Genomic DNA, 23,702 nt, shown 5'->3' on the forward strand with positions numbered 1-23,702 from the left:
TCCAAGAATCCCCGGCAGCCCATGTGACCAATTCCAGGCTCTGAATCTGGTGAAACATTTAGTCTTGTAAGTGCATATTTACATGTAATTGACAACGTCCTGTGGTGATTGAAAGTTGTACGGGAGATTATGGACAAGAATTCTACCATATTTTGAAGTGTAATAAGGTACCACTTGAGAAAATGTTTGGAAGCCGTATGCTATGTTGTACAGTTGTGACAGTTAGAGAGATCGCTGTGCCTTTATAAGTCTAATATTCTAGCTTGAGTTTCATGGCCTTTTTTGATGTTCTGGGAGCAATACCAACTGCCTGACTTGTGACTGAATTCCCAGTTTCTTTTACCTTAAACTCAAAGCCCTAGCTGACGTGTGTAGACACTGTCTGTGCAGGCCATTGTAGGAACGTTACTCTCACTTCCCTTAAGTGGAATTGCTTTGTTCCCCATTTGTAATAGTTCAGCCTTGTGTATAACAATTTGTTGATTTCGAATTTCGGTCTGATGTAGTTCAATCCATGCGTTGGCCTGAGTCAACTCCCCAGTTAACGGGCGAGAGGTTAGTGCAGGTTTCCGCTGCCCTCGCCGGCCACGGGTGTGTTGCCGCTCTCTTAGTGTGCTTCCGACCGACCGACCGACCCAGACCGACCGACCGACTTGCCGGCGTTAGAAAAGGCCAAGCCATCTCATGCCGGTCTGTTGACGGTTCGAGGCCGGAGCAGTAAAACGGTAATAACTTTACTGTATGTATCTTTCTTTCTTAAATACACCTGACTTCATTCTGTTTGGAGCTTACGTCCCACTGACCCTTGATATTTAAGTAAACATTTGTTGAGCACCGTGGTGCATTTTGATCTTAAATATCTTGTAACCAAACTACACTCACAAGGGCGGGCCGCCAATTGTGAAATTCAGATTCGATTCATACTGCGCATAATAAAAGCTCATGGCCAGAGGTGTAATGTGACAAAGCACCAAGATGCACTTCTCAGCCGTTGTCGAGAAAATCGACAGTTAAAAGAAACCGTTGGGGTGAAATACTCTCTACAATTAGTAATTTCGTACAGCGTCGTGTTGCAGCGGTAAGCGCTCGGGTTCGTAATCCGAAGGTCGCCGGATCGAAATTCCGGGCAATCAGTTGCAACAATTATGCATATAATAAGTTGTTGAAAGTCGTTTGTCGTGGAAAAACTGGCGACTTCGAACATCATTATGTTTTCCGCAAACAAAGTTGTATTTCACAAATGTTATTAATTGTCTTCATAATGTTAACCACGTATAGTTAACGGAGGACGTAGAAACGATATTCCGAAACGAATACGTATAGCGTAAGTCAAACGTTCGAATTAGAATAGAGACCCCACGAACACAAACTTGCTGTGGCAGGTATGAAATATAAACTCCGGTACTCGCTCGTTACACTTGAAGGACAGATGTTGAATGGGCCGAAACGAGCCGCCGCATAACAGCGTAGTTGCGTGCTAACTTCGAAAGAAGGTAGATGCGGTCCCTAGCGCTACTTATAACATCGTCGAAAATCAGTGCGGACGGGAGAGCTTTGGTACACCCTGTTAAACAAACGGAAAAATGGAGGCGGTACGATTGGAGAGCGATTCGCCTTCACCAACATGCATAAACAAATCATTAATAGTTTTATATATATATATATATATATATATATATATATATATATATATATATATTTGAATTACAAAAAAATAATAACAAAAAAATTGTATGTCGCGAGATTCGACCCGGCGACCTTCGGATTACGAACTCCAGCGCTTACCGCTGCGCCACGACGCTGTAGAAAATTATTAATCGTAGAGAGTATTTCACCGCAACGGTTTCTTTTAACTGTCGATTTTCTCGACAACGGCTGAGAAGTGCATCTTGGTGCTTTGCCACATTACACCTCTGGCCATGAGCTTTTATTATGCGCAGTATGACTCGAATCTGAATTTCACAATTGGCGGCCTCCCCTTGTCAGTTAAACATTTTGTGAGCGTGGTGACGCATGTTTCTTAATTATACTTGTTAACTGGAAGGTTGTTATTAACAGAGTTTGGTAAGCACCAAGCACACATCTTTTTGAAGTTGCAAGTATTATTCAAATTATTTTGTAAAGATAAATTGTTATTGACAGATGGTTTAGTAATGGCCAGTTGCGCATTTTTCTAAAATTGCAAAATTCGTTTAATATGTTTTGAAAAGATAAATTGTGATTGACACAGTTTAGTAAATGCTAGGCGCATATTTTCTTAAATCTAAAATTTATTGAAATTCTCGACAACATCTGCTTTACTGATCGTTTTGAAGTATTTTTATGAACTACAAATTGTTTACTGTGTAGTCAGCATTTAATTCGAGAATTACATACGGGAAGAAATTTGCTTAATTCTGTCCATGCACTCGCTAGTTAAACTTGTACAAATAAATTGTCATCATGCAAACTGTGAATGATGTTGCTGTTGCCGGACTCACCCTCCCACTCCAAAGCGTTATGTGTTGACCTTTTAGACCTGACCCTGTGACCATCATTTAACCACAGACTAACACTTTTACTGTTTGATATTTCATTTGAATGAAACTAAATTAGTAAATACTTGTGATTTTTCAGTGCCACAATATTTCTTGTGAGATATTCACGTGAAGAAATGAGTTCTTATTCCCTTCCCATTGGTTTTGTGAGTAACTGTGTGGTGATGTGACTGCGTTAGAATCTGAAACATCATCTCCACAACTGACAAGGCATTTATCTCATGTTCAGAGATTGTGCCCATGCTCGTATAAGCCTCTGAACAACTGTAAAAAACGACGTCATAGATTGCGTGAGACATTGTGCTTATACTCGTTAGAGTCACAGTTCGTCATGTTTCGGGTGTTCTGTTTCAATATTTATTTGGTTTTGTGGAGTCATTTGAGGAACATTTTAGGATGGCCCTCCAACGTTCGAGTTAGTAGATTTACTTTCTTATTTTTATTTATTTATTTATCTATTTACTTATTTTGTGTGGCAAAATGATGTAAACTATTCTACTTCGGGTTGTCAGAAATGAGAGACTCTTAAGACTGATTATCTGCGTCACGTCAAGCATTAAATTATGACCCAGCCAAATCTCCCGAGTAGCAGTTATCACGGGTAACGACAAACAGTCGGGCAATACTTCAGCTCGTTTAGACTTTATTACTGTTATCATTTCGGCCTTCTAGTACAAATCTGCATACTCGTGTTATGATCTACATCTACATCTACATGGATACTCTACAAATCACATTTAAGTGCCTGGCAGAAATTTCATCTAACCACCTTCACAATTCTCTATTATTCCAATCTCGTATAGCGCGCGGAAAGAATGAACACCTATATCTTTCCGTACGAGCTCTGATTTCCCTTATTTCATCGTGGTGGTCGTTCTTCCCTATGCAGGTCGGTGTCAACAAAATATTTTCGCATTCGGAGGAGAAAGTTGGTGATTGGAATTTCGTGAGAAGATTCCGTCGCAACAAAAAACGCCTTTCTTTCAATGATGTCCAGCCCAAATCCTGTATTATTTCTGTGACACTCTCTCCCGTATTTCGCGATAATACAAAACGTGCTTCCTTTCTTTGAACTTTTTCGATGTACTCCGTCAGTCCTATCTGGTAAGGATCCCACACCGCGCAGCAGTATTCTAAAAGAGGACGGACAAGCAGTGTCCTTAGTAGGTCTGTTACATTTTCTAAGTGTCCTGCCAATAAAACGCAGCCTTTGGTTAGCCTTCCCCACAACATTTGCTGTGTGTTCCTTCCAACTAAAGATGTTCGTAATTGTGATACCTAGGATTTTAGTTGAATTTACGGCCTTTAGATTGGACTGATTTATCGTGTAACCGAAATTTAACGAGTTCCTTTTACCACTCATGTGGATGACCTCACACTTTTCGTTATTTAGGGCCAACTGCCACTTCTCGCACCATTCAGATATCTTTTCTAAATCGTTTTCCAATTTTTTTTATGATCCTCCGATGACTTTATTAGTCGATAAACGACAGCGCCATCTGCAAACAACAGAAGATGGCTGCTCAGATTGTCTCCCAAATCGTTTATATACACTCCTGGAAATTGAAATAAGAACACCGTGAATTCATTGTCCCAGGAAGGGGAAACTTTATTGACACATTCCTGGGGTCAGATACATCACATGATCACACTGACAGAACCACAGGCACATAGACACAGGCAACAGAGCATGCACAATGTCGGCACTAGTACAGTGTATATCCACCTTTCGCAGCAATGCAGGCTGCTATTCTCCCATGGAGACGATCGTAGAGATGCTGGATGTAGTCCTGTGGAACGGCTTGCCATGCCATTTCCACCTGGCGCCTCAGTTGGACCAGCGTTCGTGCTGGACGTGCAGACCGCGTGAGACGACGCTTCATCCAGTCCCAAACATGCTCAATGGGGGACAGATCCGGAGATCTTGCTGGCCAGGGTAGTTGACTTACACCTTCTAGAGCACGTTGGGTGGCACGGGATACATGCGGACGTGCATTGTCCTGTTGGAACAGCAAGTTCCCTTGCCGGTCTAGGAATGGTAGAACGATGGGTTCGATGACGGTTTGGATGTACCGTGCACTATTCAGTGTCCCCTCGACGATCACCAGTGGTGTACGGCCAGTGTAGGAGATCGCTCCCCACACCATGATGCCGGGTGTTGGCCCTGTGTGCCTCGGTCGTATGCAGTCCTGATTGTGGCGCTCACCTGCACGGCGCCAAACACGCATACGACCATCATTGGCACCAAGGCAGAAGCGACTCTCATCGCTGAAGACGACACGTCTCCATTCGTCCCTCCATTCACGCCTGTCGCGACACCACTGGAGGCGGGCTGCACGATGTTGGGGCGTGAGCGGAAGACGGCCTAACGGTGTGCGGGACCGTAGCCCAGCTTCATGGAGACGGTTGCGAATGGTCCTCGCCGATACCCCAGGAGCAACAGTGTCCCTAATTTGCTGGGAAGTGGCGGTGCGGTCCCCTACGGCACTGCGTAGGATCCTACGGTCTTGGCGTGCATCCGTGCGTCGCCGCGGTCCGGTCCCAGGTCGACGGGCACATGCACCTTCCGCCGACCACTGGCGACAACATCGATGTACTGTGGAGACCTCACGCCCCACGTATTGAGCAATTCGGCGGTACGTCCACCCGGCCTCCCGCATGCCCACTATACGCCCTCGCTCAAAGTCCGTCAACTGCACATACGGTTCACGTCCACGCTGTCGCGGCATGCTACCAGTGTTAAAGACTGCGATGGAGCTCCGTATGCCACGGCAAACTGGCTGACACTGACGGCGGCGGTGCACAAATGCTGCGCAGCTAGCGCCATTCGACGGCCAACACCGCGGTTCCTGGTGTGTCCGCTGTGCCGTGCGTGTGATCATTGCTTGTACAGCCCTCTCGCAGTGTCCGGAGCAAGTATGGTGGGTCTGACACACCGGTGTCAATGTGTTCTTTTTTCCATTTTCAGGAGTGTAGATAAGGAACAGCAAAGGGCCTATAACACTACCTTGGGGAACGCCAGAAATCACTTCTGTTTTACTCGATGACTTTCCGTCAATTATTACGAACTGTGACCTCTCCGTCAGGAAATCACAAATCCAGTCACATAACTGAGACGATATTCCATAAGCTAGCAATTTCACTACGAGCCGCTTGTGTGGTTCAGTGTCAAAAGCCTTCCGGAAATCTACGAACACTCAATCGATCTTAAATCCCTTGTTAATAGCACTCAACACTTCATGTGAATAAAGAGCCAGTTGTGTTTCACAGGGACTACAAGTCATACAGAAATGTAATTTGTTTCTGTTTCAGTTCATGTGGAAATACACTGGTGTGCAAAAGTAACTTTCGCGAGATGAGTCACTGCCGAGTGACACATCTCTGTGAAACTCGGACAATGCCTTGGAAGAACTGCTACAGTATAGTGAAGAAGGTAACTAAAATAAATACGCGGTGAGATGAACAGAAACTTTGGATCAAAGACATTAATTACACTGGAGTCACCACAGTTCATTTTGTTCCCTTGGACATTAAAAATGGCGGGACATGGATCTTAATCGGCTGCATGACCACCGTGGACAGCAATTCAAGTTCTGCTACATGCTTCCATACTGGCTATAAAGCTTATTTCGTGGTAGGACATTCCATTTCCCCAATAATGCGGTTGATAACTGCCGAATGATCTTCAGTGGATATGGACATGCAACAGTACGTCTTCCCAATGCATACCACACATGTTAAGTGGGTTTTTAGTCGGGAGAAAGGGCTGGCCAATCCACTGGGGGAATATCCTCTCTTTCTAAGAGCTCATCCAGTATACTGTTAGATGCGGTCTCATCCAAAATGCACTCCTGAAAATGTTTCTGGCTGCACTGGTTGTAGCCACCTATGGCCATATCAGGATACATCCATGCAGCCACCTATGGCCACATGAGGGTACGTCTAGCGTCGTCGAGCATGGTCGCTTTCGTGGTCCAGGTTTTATGGTGTAGGGAGGCACAATGTTCTGTGGGCGTACTAACCTCTAAATCTTTGAACATGATACATGAAGTCACTCTTATTTATTTTTATTTAATTTGAATTATTTAGATGAGTTATTACGTCAATTGTTGTTTGAAATTTATAAGTTTATTAATATAATAAGATAATTTAGATTTTTCAAGGAATCTAAAGGCTTCAGAATAAAAAGTAGGTGTTACATTGTTCATTGTTTCTAGTATACGTTTTAGACCGTAGCGATATCTTCTGTTCTGTTAGCTCTCTCTCAGTTAGAATCGCGGTTACGTTTTTGTTTGTTGTTAAAAATTGTTATTTGTGAAAGTTTCGCTTCATATGAGTTACGAATAAAACAGAATCAAAAGTAATCTATGGTTCAGCTTCGTTATTTATGGATTTTAATATGTGCAATTATTGAAGCGTTACGATGTTACATCTGAGGCTTATCAGTTTAAAGATGTTAGACTGCACTTACTTTAATTTTGAAGTTAGTGTCAATTCAACAGCAGTTAAACTATTTTCATGAAAAAGTTGACTTCCTATCGCAGCACAGAGCGATCGGTGACTGTCATTTATTTGAAGAATTTCACCGACTGCATGGCAGCAACCTCCGACTTACAGCGTGTAGCCTGATGTGAAAACTTAATTACGACGAATATAAGGTGTCCAGACATTTATTTTCAGTTCTGAGTGCTTGAAACTAATTCTAATTAAAAACAAATAGTGTCTATTCACCGAATTAGACTGAGCTTGCTTAATAGCAGGGATTGTGAAAAAACAGTTTAGGACGATGTCAAGCTACTTTACGTCCGCTGTTACTGTTTCAAGAGATTTCAATGAAGTTTGTGACTCGTCCTCCCAGCTTTAAATAAAAATAAACTGAACACGACCCTGGAGATAGAAGACATCGCCACTCGCCAACTTAATAAACTAAAACTTATCACCCACGAAAGACTAGAAAAAGGTGGAGGAGCCGCATACACTCACTGGTCAATGTTATTGTGACACTTTACGCCTTCCTCACATGATTCTTATCGAGGATGCACTCGATCTAGAGTTCATGTTTACGGATCACAATGCGCGACTGCACCCAACAGCGCAGATGAAGGTGCTCCTGGAACGAGAGAATATACGGCAAACGGACCGGCCTGGCCGTCACCCGTCTTAAATACCCTCTACCAAGTTTGGGATGCCTTGGGAAGACGTATTGCAGCACGTCCACATGCAACCAACATCCATTTAGCAATGGTCAACTGCGCTGGTGGAACAATGGAACGTTCTACCACAAGATCTTCTTACCGACCTTGTCGCCAGTATAGTAGCATGTTGCAGGGCATGCACCTCCGTCCGTGGTGACCACATGCCCTACTGCAGCATTAGAAAATTGCAGCGAAATGCAGGAACATCTGCGGCGGATAGGCACTTGGTGCAGGGAGTGGCAACTGACCCTTAACATAGACAAATGTAATGTACTGCGAATACATAGAAAGAAGGATCCTTTATTGTATGATTATATGATAGCGGAACAAACACTGGTAGCAGTTACTTCTGTGAAATATCTGGGAGTATGCGTGCGGAACGATTTGAAGTGGAATGATCATATAAAATTAATTGTTGGTAAGGCGGGTGCCAGGTTGAGATTCATTAGGAGAGTCCTTAGAAAATGTAGTCCATCAACGAAGGAGGTGGTTTACAAAACTCTCGTTCGACCTATACTTGAGTATTGCTCATCAGTGTGGGACCCGTACCAGGTCGGGTTGACGGAGGAGGTAGAGAAGATCCAAAGAAGAGCGGCGCGTTTCGTCACAGGGTTATTTGGTAACCGTGATAGCGTTACGGAGATGTTTAGCAATCTCAAGTGGCAGACTCTGCAAGAGAGGCGCTCTGCATCGCGGTGTTGCTTGCTGTCCAGGTTTCGAGAGGGTGCGTTTCTGGATGAGGTATCGAATATACTGCTTCCCCCTACTTATACCTCCCGAGGAGATCACGAACATAAAATTAGAGAGATTTGAGCGCGCATAGAGGCTTTCCGGCAGTCGTTCTTCCCGCGAACAATACGCGACTGGAACAGGAAAGGGAGGTAATTACAGCGGCACGTAGAGTGCCCTGCGCCACACACCGTTGGGTGGCTTGCGGAGTATAAATGTAGATGTAGATGTATTAAGAACCAAATGCCACCATTAGTAATGTTAAGGGGACCATCATGAATTGCGGTCACTTCTGTGTGATTATAGTCTTTGAATAAACGTGTCATTTCTGTTCGTCTCATTGCGTATTTCTTTCAGTTAACTTCTGTTCTATACTGTAGCAATTATTTCTATGTATGATCCGGGTTCCATCGAGCTATGTAACTTTCAAAAAAATATGGCTCTGAGCACTATGGGGCATAACTTCTGAGGTCATCAGTCCCCTAGAACTTAGAACTACTTAAACCTAACTAACCTAAGGACATCACACACATCCATGCTCGAGGCAGGATTCGAACCTGCGACCGAAGCGGTCTCGCTGTTCCAGACTGTAGCGCCTAGAACCGCTCGGCCACTCCGGCCGGCGCTATGTAACTTGGCAGTGACACATCATGCATATGTTACTCTCTTCCTGAAGTTTTGCACACCAGTTGTATTTCCAACGTAATGTACAAGTATAGCATTCGGATCTTTTGTATGAATAAACACTACAAACTGTAATTACGAAACGACAAAATTAATAGTAAAGTATAAAGAAATTCGTGGAAACTTCACTATTTTCAGATTACTTTCCTACTTTTGAACCGAGCAAGGCGACACAGTGAAAAAGACTCGTATTCAGGAGAACTAGTGTTAAAATATCCGATCGAAGACCCATATTTAGGTTTTCCGTGGTAAATCAATGAAGAAAACTGCCAGGAGATTTTCCTCTAAAATTCTCTTCATAGATCTCCTTCACCATCATTGTCCTATCCAAGCTCTTTCTGCGTCTTTAATGACCTAACCCACATCAGGATGTTAGACTTTAATATTCCTTCCTTCCTTGGCTGTATGACCTTCACGCCTAAGCCACAAAATTAAATTCCTTCCTTTCCTCTTTTTATTTACTCGCTCGTTTACTGTAGTAGTGACAGCGTCGCAATAATTTTGGTAACACTGGTTTAAAGTTAAATAAGTATTTATGCGTTTTGTAAATCCCGAAATTTAATTTTACTACACTTCTTTGCTTAGCAACATTTCTTCTGTAACCACTATCCAGATTTCTCTCGCTTTAACTCCAGCAAATAATCTATTGGAATAATAGATCTGTGTCCTGTTATCGCAGTAAACAGTGTTAAATACAGACACATTTCACACTGGTGTGCTTCACCCACGGTTTGGTTTACTTCAGTGATACGATGCCAACTAGTGTCATGTTGCAATCGTTTCGTTGGAAAGAAATGTAGTGCCGTCCAAGGCGTTTCCGCTGCAGTTCTGAACGATGTTACTCAGGGCTATCGTAATGTCTATCTTTGTTGCACACGGGTGTAATGCGCGCAGCCACATCCGTCACATGTTTCGGACTAGGGATATAGTTCCTTTCTTAGAACTTCGGAATGAGTCTCGTCCGTGACGGCGGAAGATGGCTCGTGAGGCTGTATACATGAATGTGTGTGTCACTCTTTGCGAAATCTAGAGTCGAAGGTAACGTGTGGGTGTCCCCTTACATCGTAACAAATTCTTCATCACGTTATATTTTAGAATTTTGTTCCTCCATTGCCGGTAACTAAATATGCTCATGAATATTCTCAAGAAATTCATTCTGTCCCCTTCCCCTCGCATCTCTGCCGCCTTTTTCTATTAATTAAACAGGAAAACAGTACTTCCTTCTTACTGTACTCGGTACACAAAATGTTTAGAACGTTTGGAGAATTCAGTGGAAACCAGGAAAATGAACTGTTAGGTTCGCCTACACCCTAACTGTGGTACACAGTCTGATACACAAGTCATGTTAGTGATGACATGTGAAGACAGCAAGGGCAAGTAATGGCAGCCATAATATCCCCACGCTGTTGGTTTGACTGCACGTTTCTGTCTTTTCAAGGAATCACATGAAAGTACTCGTCACCGTACACGACTTCACAATTTGCTTGCTGGGATCCTCTTATTGCCTCACTCTCCGAGTAAAATCAACACAACGTTTATTACACGTAAGGTGCGAATTAAAAAACGCCTTCAGTCACAATTTTTCGTGTTTTATTCAGTACACGATGCATTTAGGACCCTGTGGGTCCATCTTCAAGTGTAATTCGTCTTAATACATGATTTATTTGTTCTCTTGAATGAGATGAAATGCATATTCCTGTCACGAAAAAGTTTGATCTTAGGTTACGAACTTCGTAAATCAGGCGCGGAAAATATGTGTGAAATAGTGCAAAAGATGAATAGTGTAAACTTACCAAACTTCGATTATTTGATAAGTTCACACTATTCATCTTTTCCACTATTTCACACATACTTTCCGCGTCTCACTTACGAAGTTCGTAACCTAACATCAAACCCTTTCGTCAGAGGAAAATACATTTCATCTCATTCAAGAGAACAAATAAATCATGTATTAAGACGAATTACACCTGAAGATGGACCCACAGGGTCCGAAATGCATCGTGTACTGAATAAAACATGAAAAATTGTGACTGAAGACGCTTTTTAATTCATACCTCAAGTGTATTGCGTACAGTCACGTTTGAAGGTGCAAGATATGGACAACGTTTATTATAATCACACTAGATAAAAAATTGGTCACCCCAGGGTACACACCGCTAACACCGTGTAACATCGCCTCTTGCCTCGATAATGACATTTCAGATCCCGTAGAGTGGCTAAATTGCGGAACTGTTGACTGCTATGTTTCACCCTTTGTTTAAAGAAAACCGTCCGCAGCTCGTGGTCTCGCGGTGGCGTTCTCGCTCCCCGAGCACGGGGTCCCGGGTTCGATTCCCGGCGGGGTCAGGGATTTTCTCTGCCTCGAGATGACTGGGTGTTGTGTGTTGTCCTTAGGTTAGTTAGGTTTAAGTAGTTCTAAGTTCTAGGGGACTGATGACCATAGCTGTTAAGTCCCATAGTGCTCAGAGCCATTTAAACCATTTTTTTTAAAAGAAAACCGGATGTCATTCACGGGATGAAGATCATTTGATTTAACAGGACGGTCGACGTGCCATTGGGTGCTTGTTGGTATGCGTACTTGTCTGCGAACACGTCTATCATTTGGAAGACGGAAATGCCCACAGCATACTCATCAGGAGTATGTGGACGAAGGGCAACAGTTAGCCACAGTGAATAATGAATAATCGTCTCATTTGGAAAGGGGGAAAATCGCGACTCGTTTGACCACACTACACGCCTGTAGTCAGTTACCGCCAAGATTTTGTATTTGGCCATTGAAGACGAACAGCTTTACACTGATGGTTCAAATGGCTCTGAGCACTATAGGGCTTAACATCTGAGGTCATCAGTCCCCTATAACTTAGAATTACTAAAACCTAACTAACCTAACGACAGCACACACATCCATGCCCGAGGCAGGATTAGAACCTGCGACCGTAGCAGTCACGCGGTTCCAGACTGAAGCGCCTAGAACCGGTCGGCCACAACGGCCGGGCCTACACTGAGGTGACAAGTCGTGGGTTAGCGATATCCACAAATACAGATGGCACAACGTTGAAAACGACAGTGCATTGGTGGAGCTTTCATTTGTACTCAGGTGATTCATGTGAAAAGGTTTCTGACGGGACAATGGCAGCACGATGGGAATTAAGACTCAGCGCGGAAAGGTGGTTGGATCTAGACACATGGGACATTGCGTTAGGGGATTCAATATTCAGAAATCAACAGTGTCAAGAGTGTACCGAGAATACGAAATTTCAAGCATTACCTCTCACCACGGATAACGCAGTGACTGACGGCCTTCATTTGACGACCGAGAGCAGCGGCGTTTGCGTAGAGTTGTGAGGCCTAACAGACGAGCAACAGCCCGCATCTCGTGGTCGTGCGGTAGCGTTCTCGCTTCCCACGCCCGGGTTCCGGGGTTCGATTCCCGGCGGGGTCAGGGATTTTCTCTGCCTCGTGATGGCTGGGTGTTGTGTGCTGTCCTTAGGTTAGTTAGGTTTAACAACATCTGGGAAGCGTGCCAGCAGATGGTGGCCCACATCAACAGAACGGCGCCGGGAAGCATCACAGTGGAAGCAATCACCGCCCCAGACTGCAACCCATTTCCACGATCCAAGCGACTGGCGACTCTCTGGATCCTCGCCATGACGGCACACGCCATCGTAGCGCGGAGGCAGACTGACCGGCTGGCCTTCCTGATGGACCTCTGGGAGGAGAACAAGACGGCCCAGCAGCACAGGCGATACCACGAGAACTTCAAAAACTTCCTGCAGATTCCACTGCAGACAGCAATCGCCAGAGTCCTTCCCAGCCTGTGACCCTCAGCACCGCCACCAGCCACCTCACCACACTCACCACAAGAATAACGCGTGCAGTGATAGTGAACAAGTGCAACAAAAAAGATAAAGTGCTTTCTCTTCTCGCATCAAATAGTGAAGTATAGTAGTATAAAGTGTTTCTTCCTAGTGGAATCAGTGACACAAAGTGCTCCTTAGTGGAAAGTGCCAACTACTCATTATTATTAGATATTTGATTTCCTTTACTTTGTGCCTATAAAATTCTATTGATTACTCACACTATCCCTTCTGCTTCTCTTATGTAATATGACAAAATTTTCTCTCTTCTTCAATTAGGTATATTCTGTAGTAATGTAAAAAAAAAAGTTTCTTCCACTTCTGCTCCACCTATCATGGTGACGTTTCCTTCATACTGTCCCACTAAACAGTGTAACTAGAGGAAAAGATCAAACCAGAATACACAATGTGCCTGTGTCATCACAAGTGCATCACATACAGAAACATAAACTCAAATCAATGCAACGATGCCAAATATAAACTGTTATGCCTGTCCTGCAATGTCTACCCCCCCTCAAAAAAAAAAAAGACAAATGGCCATGTAAAAGGGTTTAAGGAACAAACAATAAGAGAAAAACGAAAAAGGAAAATATAAAAACGAAAACATATAAAATGACAATAATATTAATCATCACTAGGATAATAGATTAATAGAATAAAATGTCTTTTTTTTAATGTATCGTTGTTAAAATATTTAAATAAATATATATGGTTACAAAAAAAAAGAAAAAAAAAGTAGTTCTAAGTTCTAGGGGACTTATGACCACAGCAGTTGAGTCCCATAGTGCTCAGAGCCATTTTTTTTTTTTTTAGACGAGCAACACTACGTGAAATAACCGCAGAAACCAATGTGGAACGTTTGACGAACGGATTCGTTAGAACAGTGTGGCGCAATCAGCGTTAATGAGTGGTTGTTAAAGACGACTGACGCGACTGCCTTTGCTAACAGCACGACATCGCCTGCAGCGCCTCTCCTGGGCTCGTGACCACATCGGTTGGACCCTAGACGACTGGAAAGCCGTAGCCTGGTCAGACGAGTCCTGATTTTAGCTGATAAGAGCTGATGCTAACGTAACATGTGGCGCAGAACCCACGTAGCCTTGGACACAGGTTGTTAACAAGGCACTCTGCAAGTTGGTGGTGGCTTCATAATGGTGTTGGCTACGGTTACATGGAATATACTTAGTCCTCTGGTCCAACTGAACCGATCATTGACTGTAAATGGTTGTGTTCGGTTACTTGCGACTGTCTGCTGCCATTCGTCGAAAATATGTTCCCAAACAACGATGCATTTTTTATGGATGACAATGGGCCACGTCATTGGGCCATAATTGTTCGCGATTGGTTCGAAGAAAATACTGGACAGTTCGTGCTAATGATCTGGCTATCCAGATCGCTCTACGTGAATTCCATCGAACATTTATGGGGCATAATCGAGAGCTCATTTCGCGCACAAAATCCTGCATCGGCAACACCTTCGCAGTTATGGGTGGCTGTAGAGGCAATACGGCTCTATACTTCTCCAGAGAACTTGCGACTTGTTGAGTCCGTGCCACGTGCACAACACCTGGCAACTGGAGGCTCGACGCGATATTGTGAGGTATACCACGACTTTCGCTACCTCAGTGTACGTACCGCCGTGGGTAACGGGCTTTTGCGAAATACCTGATTCCAAATGTCCACCGTTTGTCCCCTTCACGTTCTTCGCTAGGCAACTACGTTAGGTGGACTTACATTCACTGACAATAGTAATTCCTGTTGGCTTTAGAAACTGATTGTCTCAGGTTCTAACGCCGTGTTTTATGATTGTGACACTTTGGAACGTTCACATACCAATAGATCTGGCAACATCATTCGTGGTGTAACGTTGGGCACCTCCAAACAAGACAGCTCCTTTCTGCCAATCTGTCACATTTTGACGTCACCCCATCTTACTGTGCTGATTTCATACAAGCGACTGGAATATGCACACCACCTCACTGCCATGACTTACGTCAGGTGTAAGACCAATATTTCCTGAACATTTCCCTGGATTACGGAGCCCGTCATAACGTAAAATATGAAACTGAAGTTTTTATTAAGACAAGTGCTAGAGAAGTTTTATGAGTATGACAAGCAACTACATCAGTTGTACATTGATTTTAAGCAAGCGTACGACAGCCTACACAGAAAGAAAATTATACAGATCATGAAAGAATTTAGAATCCCACTAAAACTGGTCAATTTAACAGAAATGACAATGAAAGCAACAGTATTTAAAGTAAGATTAGAGCAAGAACTGTCTCGTAAATTCCAAATACAGAGGGGCCTACGACAGGGAGATGTGATCTCTACAATGCTATTTAATTAAGTTTTAGAAAAGGTGATGTGGCGAATGCCGATAAACCCAGGGGGAACAATACTTCGGCAAGTTCAAGTGGTAGCATATGCGGATGACGTAGCATTAATGGCAAGGAATTTAAGGGCACTAAAGGGGAACTACGATATGTTAGAGGAAGTAGCAAAAGAAGTAGGTTTAGAAGTACACATAAACAAAACAAACTATATGGTGATGGGTGAGCCCAACATAAACGGACAAAAGAATTCAAAAAAATGGTTCAAATGGCTCTGAGCACTATGGGACTTAACTGCTGTGGTCATCAATCCCCTAGAACTTAGAACTACTTAAACCTATCCAACCTAATGACATCACACACATCCATGCCCGAGGCAGGATTCGAACCTGCGACCGTAGCGGTCGCGCGGTTCCAGACTGTAGCGCCTAGAACCGCTCGGCCACTCCGGCCGGAGACGAAAGAATTCAATAGTAATGAATGGGAAAGAATATGAAAGAATGAAAACATTTAAATATTTAGGTTCTGTAATAACGGAGGACAATAAAGTAGCAGTAGAAATTTAAGAAAGGATAGCGAGTGGAAATTGTTGCTATTTTGCCTTGCAGAATGTATTTAATTCCAGGAATGTTAGTAGGAATACAAAAATCAAAATATACACGACCATAATAGTACCTAAATTAATATATGGACCAGAAGGCTGGGTACTGACGTTAAAGCAGGAGAAATGGTTATTGAGATGGAAATGAAAGATACTGAGAAGGATTTTTGGAGCAGTGAGAGAGGAAGATGGCTGGAGAGTAAGGGCAAATGTAGAACTACAGACACTTTTTGGACAGATGGATATTGTTGTTAAAATTAAGCAGGGAAGAATAAGATGGCAGGACGTGTACAGAAAATGCCAGAAACTCGGAATGTCAAGAAAGTTTTCATGGGAAAACCTGACGGGAGAAGGAGAACAGGTAGACCCAGGAGAAGGTAGCTGGACGATATGGAAGAAGATCTACAGGCGATGGGAAAAAGAAATTGGAGAAGGAAGGCGATGGACAGAGAAGAATGGAGGCAGGTGATACAGGAGGCTAAGGTTCTTCAAGGAGTGTAGAGCCAACCAAAAAGAAGAAGTAAGTGACCCACTCTGCACGGACTGACAGTACTAGGGCAACGCACATTGAGTGTTACCTGTTATCTTCACTGCTACCGCTATAATTCTTCAAACTGAGCGTAAGTAAAATTCGCTTAGTGACTGGATGTCATAGTGGCGAGGAAGTAAGCTGATGTTCTCCACTGGATGTAATTTAAGAGTGCTTCCGGAATCCATGCCGCCAGCATGTGAACGAACAGCACCCACGAGGCTGCCCCACGCTCGGATGTAGAAGTCTATATCACTTGAAAATGACCAGGCAATACTCAGTCTAAAGCCCATGACATTGAAACTACTCGACGCTTTTGCAGGCTGGAGAACATTTCATTCATTGCTACTGCTGGGAAATTCTACATTCTTACAAGTGCAACATTCCGATCCTCCTAACCATCACCAACGATACCGATGTACTAGTATTTCAGTAAGCAGCTCCCTCCTGATTCACCTATGTGGGCCGGCCGGTGTGGCCGTGCGGTTAAAGGCGCTTCAGTCTGGAACCGCGTGACCGCTACGGTCGCAGGTTCGAATCCTGCCTCGGGCATGGATGTGTGTGATGTCCTTAGGTTAGTTAGGTTTAATTAGTTCTAAGTTCTAGGCGACTGATGACCTCAGAAGTTAAGTCGCATAGTGCTCAGAGCCATTTCAACCATTCACCTATGTGGGACAATAATATTCTGTCGCAAATTACTATCAGTTTATACCATCACCTTCCTTATGGAGGAAGAAATTAAGAGAATGTGTAAAAGTTAAGTTGCAGAGTCTGACGTAGTTTGATGAAAGCCATTTGCAGAAGTAATCGTAATGTTGGTTCGACATTTTACAATATGACACACTTTTCAATCAAGGAGAATGTTGAGGAAACTACATGTATTCTGCTGATTAACAGAAAATGTCGTATTGTACGGAAGAAAATTAAAAGCAAAAGGTTTGTCTCCGGTATGCCACTCTTGCACTAACTCAAGCACTTCAGTAACTGAATTTTCCGCCAGTGTTTGGCTGAACATATAATATTAAATTGGAAACAATTCCTGATGTTGAAAACCGCCAAGCCGTTTGTCTCGTCTCTTTTTATTTGTATTTGATAAAGAATTCGACTATACACGAGTTGAATCAGATAGGGTCTTATAACATAAATTTTGATGTGGATTAACGCTAATGCATTTGTTGTATACGCTGATTACATCTCATTTAACCAGTTCATCTGGTTTTCTGGATCAGCTTTAGAATTTAGAGCCGCTGAGGATACGGGATAGGACAATCCCAAGAGAGGCACGCTGTAACCGACCTCCTGAGGTCCGAGGGAGTGCGTCCTTTGTAGAACTGCTAGTGCGGGGTGGGGGGTGACATTAACAGGTAGAAGCTACAATTGAATTGTCTTAGGGAAAGTCATCTCGGCTAGCATCTTACTAGCGTCCGGCCTACTGTGCACTTTGTACGGCAGAGATGATGAAACTCCTCCTAGCAGGACGTGGGCGTCTTGGCTATTCTAGTGACAGACATCTCCCGGATGTCCACAAAATATGGTAAAACAGCTCTGACGTGTTACAGGTTCCGAAGATACGAAAGTCTCGAGAGTAATTTTTTAGTTTTACGCAGAGCTTGTGAATTTATGCTAAATGCTGCTTGAAAGGGCACTGACATTTAAAGTAATGTGACGCCAGGAGGTCGTATCAGTTTCTCCGAAGCTTTTAGCAAAGGTGGGGACAAAATCGAGGGTTTTTTATTTTTATTTTAATTTCGACATTATCCTGATGCCACTATCAATCAAGACAAAAAGGAATTAATGACATTAGCTGCCAGTGGGCACTGATTTATACCAATGGAACAAGTTGAAAATTTGTGCCGGAGTGGGGTTCGAACCCAAGTCTCTTACTAGGTTGGTGTGCTGACCAATATACCATCCAGACACAGTGGTCACCACAACCGCATCTTCACCCTAGCACGCCTTCCGTCAGATCCAGACTCTCAATTTATACCACACACTAGTTGTGCAATGTCGCTACTCATCAGCTTCGTTACCAGCGCCGTCTCGCCGATTCCCGTAAGTGTTCGAGCCTGGTGTGCATCTGCACTCAAGATATCATTGACTAAGATAACTTTAATTATATTTACTTGTTTATTTGTGTGTAGCGTCTGTTCTTTCGGACATACCTCGAGTAACGAGGCTAATGAGAAGAGACGCTACACCAGTAGTGTCTGGTGTAAGACGAAAATTTTTTTATCGCCCCATTGATATACATCAGTGCCCTGGCAGCTAATGTCATTAATTCCTTTTTTGTCTTGATTCATAGTGTCATCAGGATCATATCGAAAGAACAGACACAAGATACATAATAAAGGCCATGACGGCCAAAACTGTCGATACTGTTCACTTCCCTCACACACACACGTGGAGCTTCCCAGTGTTGTGCTAAATTACATTTATTTCTTCACGAACCGACTTTCGGCTTCGTAGACTATCTTTAGGTTACCTGAAGACGGCCTAAGAAAGAGAAAGCCAGTTCGTGACGTATTAAACATAATTCTGCAGGAAATTAGGAAGTGTTTCCTATTTAATATCACACTCAATTGTCATCGTGCAGTTTGATGGCCTGAAACATTCATTTCCAAAAGAGTGGACTGGGAGAACCAGCGCTTGTGCTTCCTCCAGTTGAACTCTCAAGCTTTCTGCGTTGGGCCTTCTTTGCCGTTATTTGCTGAACGTTGCTCATCCACATGAAAGTTTGTGATTTAAACTACAGAGGACATTGTTACTGTAACATGATTCATATGTGTCGCACTACGGCTGGAAGGCTACGTATAAAGACAATGTTATGTACGATCTAAGTTGTTACAGCTCCAAACACCCTCATTTTTTTTAAACCAAGTATTAGTGGGTACTCTGCGGGAGTTTCTTGCTGCTCTCTTATGTGTTTACAGTTGACATAAACTTTTCGATATACAATAAATCAAATGTTGTTTAAGAAACAGCTATTAATGAAATTTTTTGGGTCTCTGCCCAATTCACTGATCTTGAACATTGGAAAAACTCACTACGTGCAGTTCAGAATCTGGAAGAGGTGGCTTCTAACATGTGTAGAAATCATTAGGACGTGCAGATAGAAGAGGACGGTAGTGTTGAATTGTTAGAACAAAAAATTTACAGTTAACTGGGTAGCGTGGAACATGTGGGAAGAGGATACAACTGAACTGCTGAAACTCCAAAACAACTACTTTTTCGCATACAGTGAGACATAGATGAAGTAAATGCGAGAAAGCTGCCATAGAAGTTACCTTGAAAGCTTAAAACGGTGTGCTGCACTACGACTCGACACTGTAACTTCACCTTTTGAGGGGTCCGCCCCCGGTAGCTGAGTGGATGCCGGCACGGTAGCTCAGCGTGTTCGGTCAGAGGGCTGCGTGCTCTCTGTAATAAAAAAAACTGAGTCAAGGAATCTACGATCAACTTGAAGGCATGTCTTGTGACGTCCGCCCAGAACAATCGCAACGAAAAATAAAAAAAAAATAAAAAGTGGTCAGTGCGACAGAATGTCAATCCTAAGGGCCTGGGTTCGATTCCCGGCTGGGTCGAAGATTTTCTCCGCTCAGGCACTGAGTGTTGTGTTGTCCCAATTATCATCATTTCATCCCCATCGACTCGCAAGTCACCGAAGTGCCGTCAAATCGAAAGACTTGCCCCCGGCGAACGATCTACACGACGGGAGACCCTAATCGCACGACATCTACCTTTTGCGGGGTGTGGAGACCCGCACTCACAGCTTCACTTCCTCAGCTTTCTCAAGTGCACACAACAAGCAAGGTTCCAGGTTCGAGTCCCGGCCCAGAACAAAATTTTTATTTGTGAGGAAATTTCAAAATATGACGTACATTCAGCTGCATAGGGAAAGAGCCATTCCATAAGCTAGCTTGTGCTTCCTTTCATTCATTTTGTGACAATTCGGCAAGTCCGACTAAAGTCTTCCAGGTACAAAAGCGAGCAGTTGTGCAAATTCAAGAACGTCTAGCAGAAGCCTGTTGAAATAACGGATATACTACTTTTCCGTACAATTATTTCTCAATTAAATTTGTAATAAGCAGTACATACTTCTTTAAAACCAATTGTTTCAATTCACTGAATAACTGCCACGAGTAAGAACAATCATAATAACAAAGATACTCGCCTTGGTCCACAAAGTTTTCCATTATTCAGGAACACATTAAATCGCAAAGGTCATAAGTAGTGTAACCACTGACAAACTGCAGTTTAAGAAAAAAAGTTATTTATGGCCAATTCCATCCACTACATTGATGAATTTTTAACAGAACCAGTTCATATACTCTTAACATCACATGAATGGTACATACTTCCTGATTTTTCGATAGCTTCAGTGTAGAAATACGACATTACAAACAATTTCTTTTTTTTACGAAGCTTTGCTACAATAACTTTAAAATTATCTGACTCGCTGCTGAATATTTATAGTTAAATGTTCCTACAAGTTTAAGTTCAGTCCGGAACCGCGCTGCTGCTGCTGTCGCAGGTTCGAATCCTGTCTCGAGCATGGCTGTGTGTGATGTCCTTAGGTTAGTTAGGTTTACGTAATTCTAAGTCTAGGGGACTGATGACCTCAGATGTTAAGTCCCATAGTGCATAGAGCCATTTGAACCATTTGAACAAGTTTAAGAAAATATATAAAATTTTAGACTTTCACACCGTCAGGATTACCTCGCATAGGATGTACACAGTCCAGTCACATTGATGTGACCACCATATATGTCCGTCGTCAACGTGCAATAACCGCTCATCAGACACCTGACGGCAGTCGAGAGTATATAAAACGCGTCGGGGAGGGGGGGGGGGGGGGTGCAGAAAGCTGCTCTCGTTGGAAAGCGCAAACGGAGTGATTTATCTGGTGTACTAAAGAGCATTATTACTAGCTTTCGGGTCAAAGGCAGACGCATTTCCTAAACGGATAAGTTTATAGAATGTGCCGCCATGGTTAATGTATACCGTGCATAGCAAAATGGCGCTATCCAAAGCTGGCGCCGGCGCAACTGTGCTGCACCACGGCCCATAGATGACAGGTGTGAACAACAGCTGCGAAGATGCGTTCGGGCGAATAAACGTCCAACTGTTGAGCAACTGACCGCCCAAATGAACCAAGGGGTATCAACAGTCTCCCCAACGACCGTTCTGTGAACATTGCTGTGTATAACCCTCCGCAACAGGCACATGACCTATGCACCCATGCTGACTGCAGTTCACTGGTGACGAAGGCTGTAACTTGCACGCCAGTACTGCAACTGAGTGGCGACAGGTGGCATTTTCACATAATCACGTTTTATGCACCACCTGATATCCTGGTCTTTGGCGTGTTCCGCGTGAAACGTCTGGAAGTCAACACCCTTCAACAATTGTCGGATGGATCCAGACCAGAGGAGGGAGCGTTATAGCCTGGGAAATGTTTTCGTGGCATTCCTTGGGTGATTTTGTCATCCTTGAAGGCACACTAGATCAACACAGATAAGCATCTATCCTTAGTGACCACATCCACCGTCACATGCAGTTTGTTTTCCCTCAGCACAATGGTGTCTTACCAGCAGGACAACGCAATGTATCAGTACCTCGCAATGAAAGTACGTCGCTTGATGAGCACCACTACGAGTTTGCTGTACTCCCCTGCCCATCAAACTCTCCAAGGATTTAAACCCAATAGTGAATCTTTGGATCACCTCGATGGGACCACCTCGATCGGAATGTTCACAGAATGGATCCTCAACCGAGAAAAATTAAGTGCAGCTGGCTACAGCGATGGAATAGGCATGAGTCCACGATACCGTCGGTACCGTCCAAAATCTCATTGACTCTGCAGATGCTGCGGAAGGTGGTTATTCATGTTTTTGACTGATGGTCACATTAATGTGGCTGGACACTGTACTTAAGGAACATTATAATATCATGCTCTACGGTCGCAGGTTCGAATCCTGCCTCGGGCATGGATGGTCATGATGTCACAAATGGCTCTGAGCACTATGGGACTTAACGGCTGTGGTCATCAGTCCCCTAGCACTTAGAACTACTTAAACCTAACTAACCTAAGGACATCACACACATCCATGCCCGAGGCAGGATTCGAACCTGCGACCGTAGCAGTCGCGCGGTTCCGGACTGAGCGCCTGAACCGCTAGATCACCGCGGCCGGCTGGTCATGATGTCCTTAGGTTAGCTAGGTTTAAGTAGTTCTAAGTTCTAGGAGACTGATGACCTCAGAAATTAAGTCACTTAGTGCTCAGAGCCATTTCACCAATATCAGACTATTTTGTCGAAAGCTGGTATTTTGAGACCGTAGCTGTTTACAAAATACCTGTTGTTGTTGCAGAGAAGATAACAGCAACCACCATACTGAGAATGAATTTGCTTGAACAGATGTTTATTACAGCAAATCACCACAAAATCTGCTCTATGAAAAGACCTAGTTAGGCAATGTAGCCTTTCTTCAAAACTTTATTTCCGTGCTTTCTAGTTTAAGATAAACACTAATGCCTTTGATAATAACAACATGTGGACACTGACCCAACATGAAATAGCGCATAAACTATAACAGCTTGCTTGGTCATACGGTACCTTCAACTATCTATCAAATTTTAATACCACGTCCACTGTTGTAATATTTATTTATGTTTATCTATCCATCATTATTTACTTTTCTTCAGGCGCATACCAAAATATTTACATAACATCACTGCAATAACACTTTATAACAAACTGGCTGTGTTATATGTTTATGTTCATTGTTATCAGTTCTCATTTGATATAGACTGTAAGTAACGGAAAGTTCGTAGTTTGAAAATTTCTACCCTCACATCAGGGTGTACATCGAAATATCTCTGAGAGAGAAGTTCTTTGAGAATATTATGGTTGTGATATCGCCATCTTTGTGTATATCCTTCCATGTGGCAAAACGTTTTGGTGTGTGTGAGTGGTGCAGTATATTATGTGTGTGTGGATAGGTATGAAAAAAAAGTGGTTCGTATAGTAGCCGCTACTGCATGAACACAGTCAGCATTGCAACGTAATGGCGCAGAATTTTCGCCGCAAGGAACTAAAACATTTTCACTTTAATAATTTGCTTATATCCTTTGAAATCGGTATGAGGCACAATTACAGTAAAATAGACAATTTCCCACATCATGTTTTGGTTGTTGGGCACAATCATCCCAAATATTTTCACCATATCAGGGAATAA

Source organism: Schistocerca nitens, chromosome 1 (genome assembly GCF_023898315.1).
Source record: "Schistocerca nitens isolate TAMUIC-IGC-003100 chromosome 1, iqSchNite1.1, whole genome shotgun sequence".
NCBI classification, from domain to species: Eukaryota; Metazoa; Arthropoda; class Insecta; order Orthoptera; family Acrididae; genus Schistocerca; species Schistocerca nitens.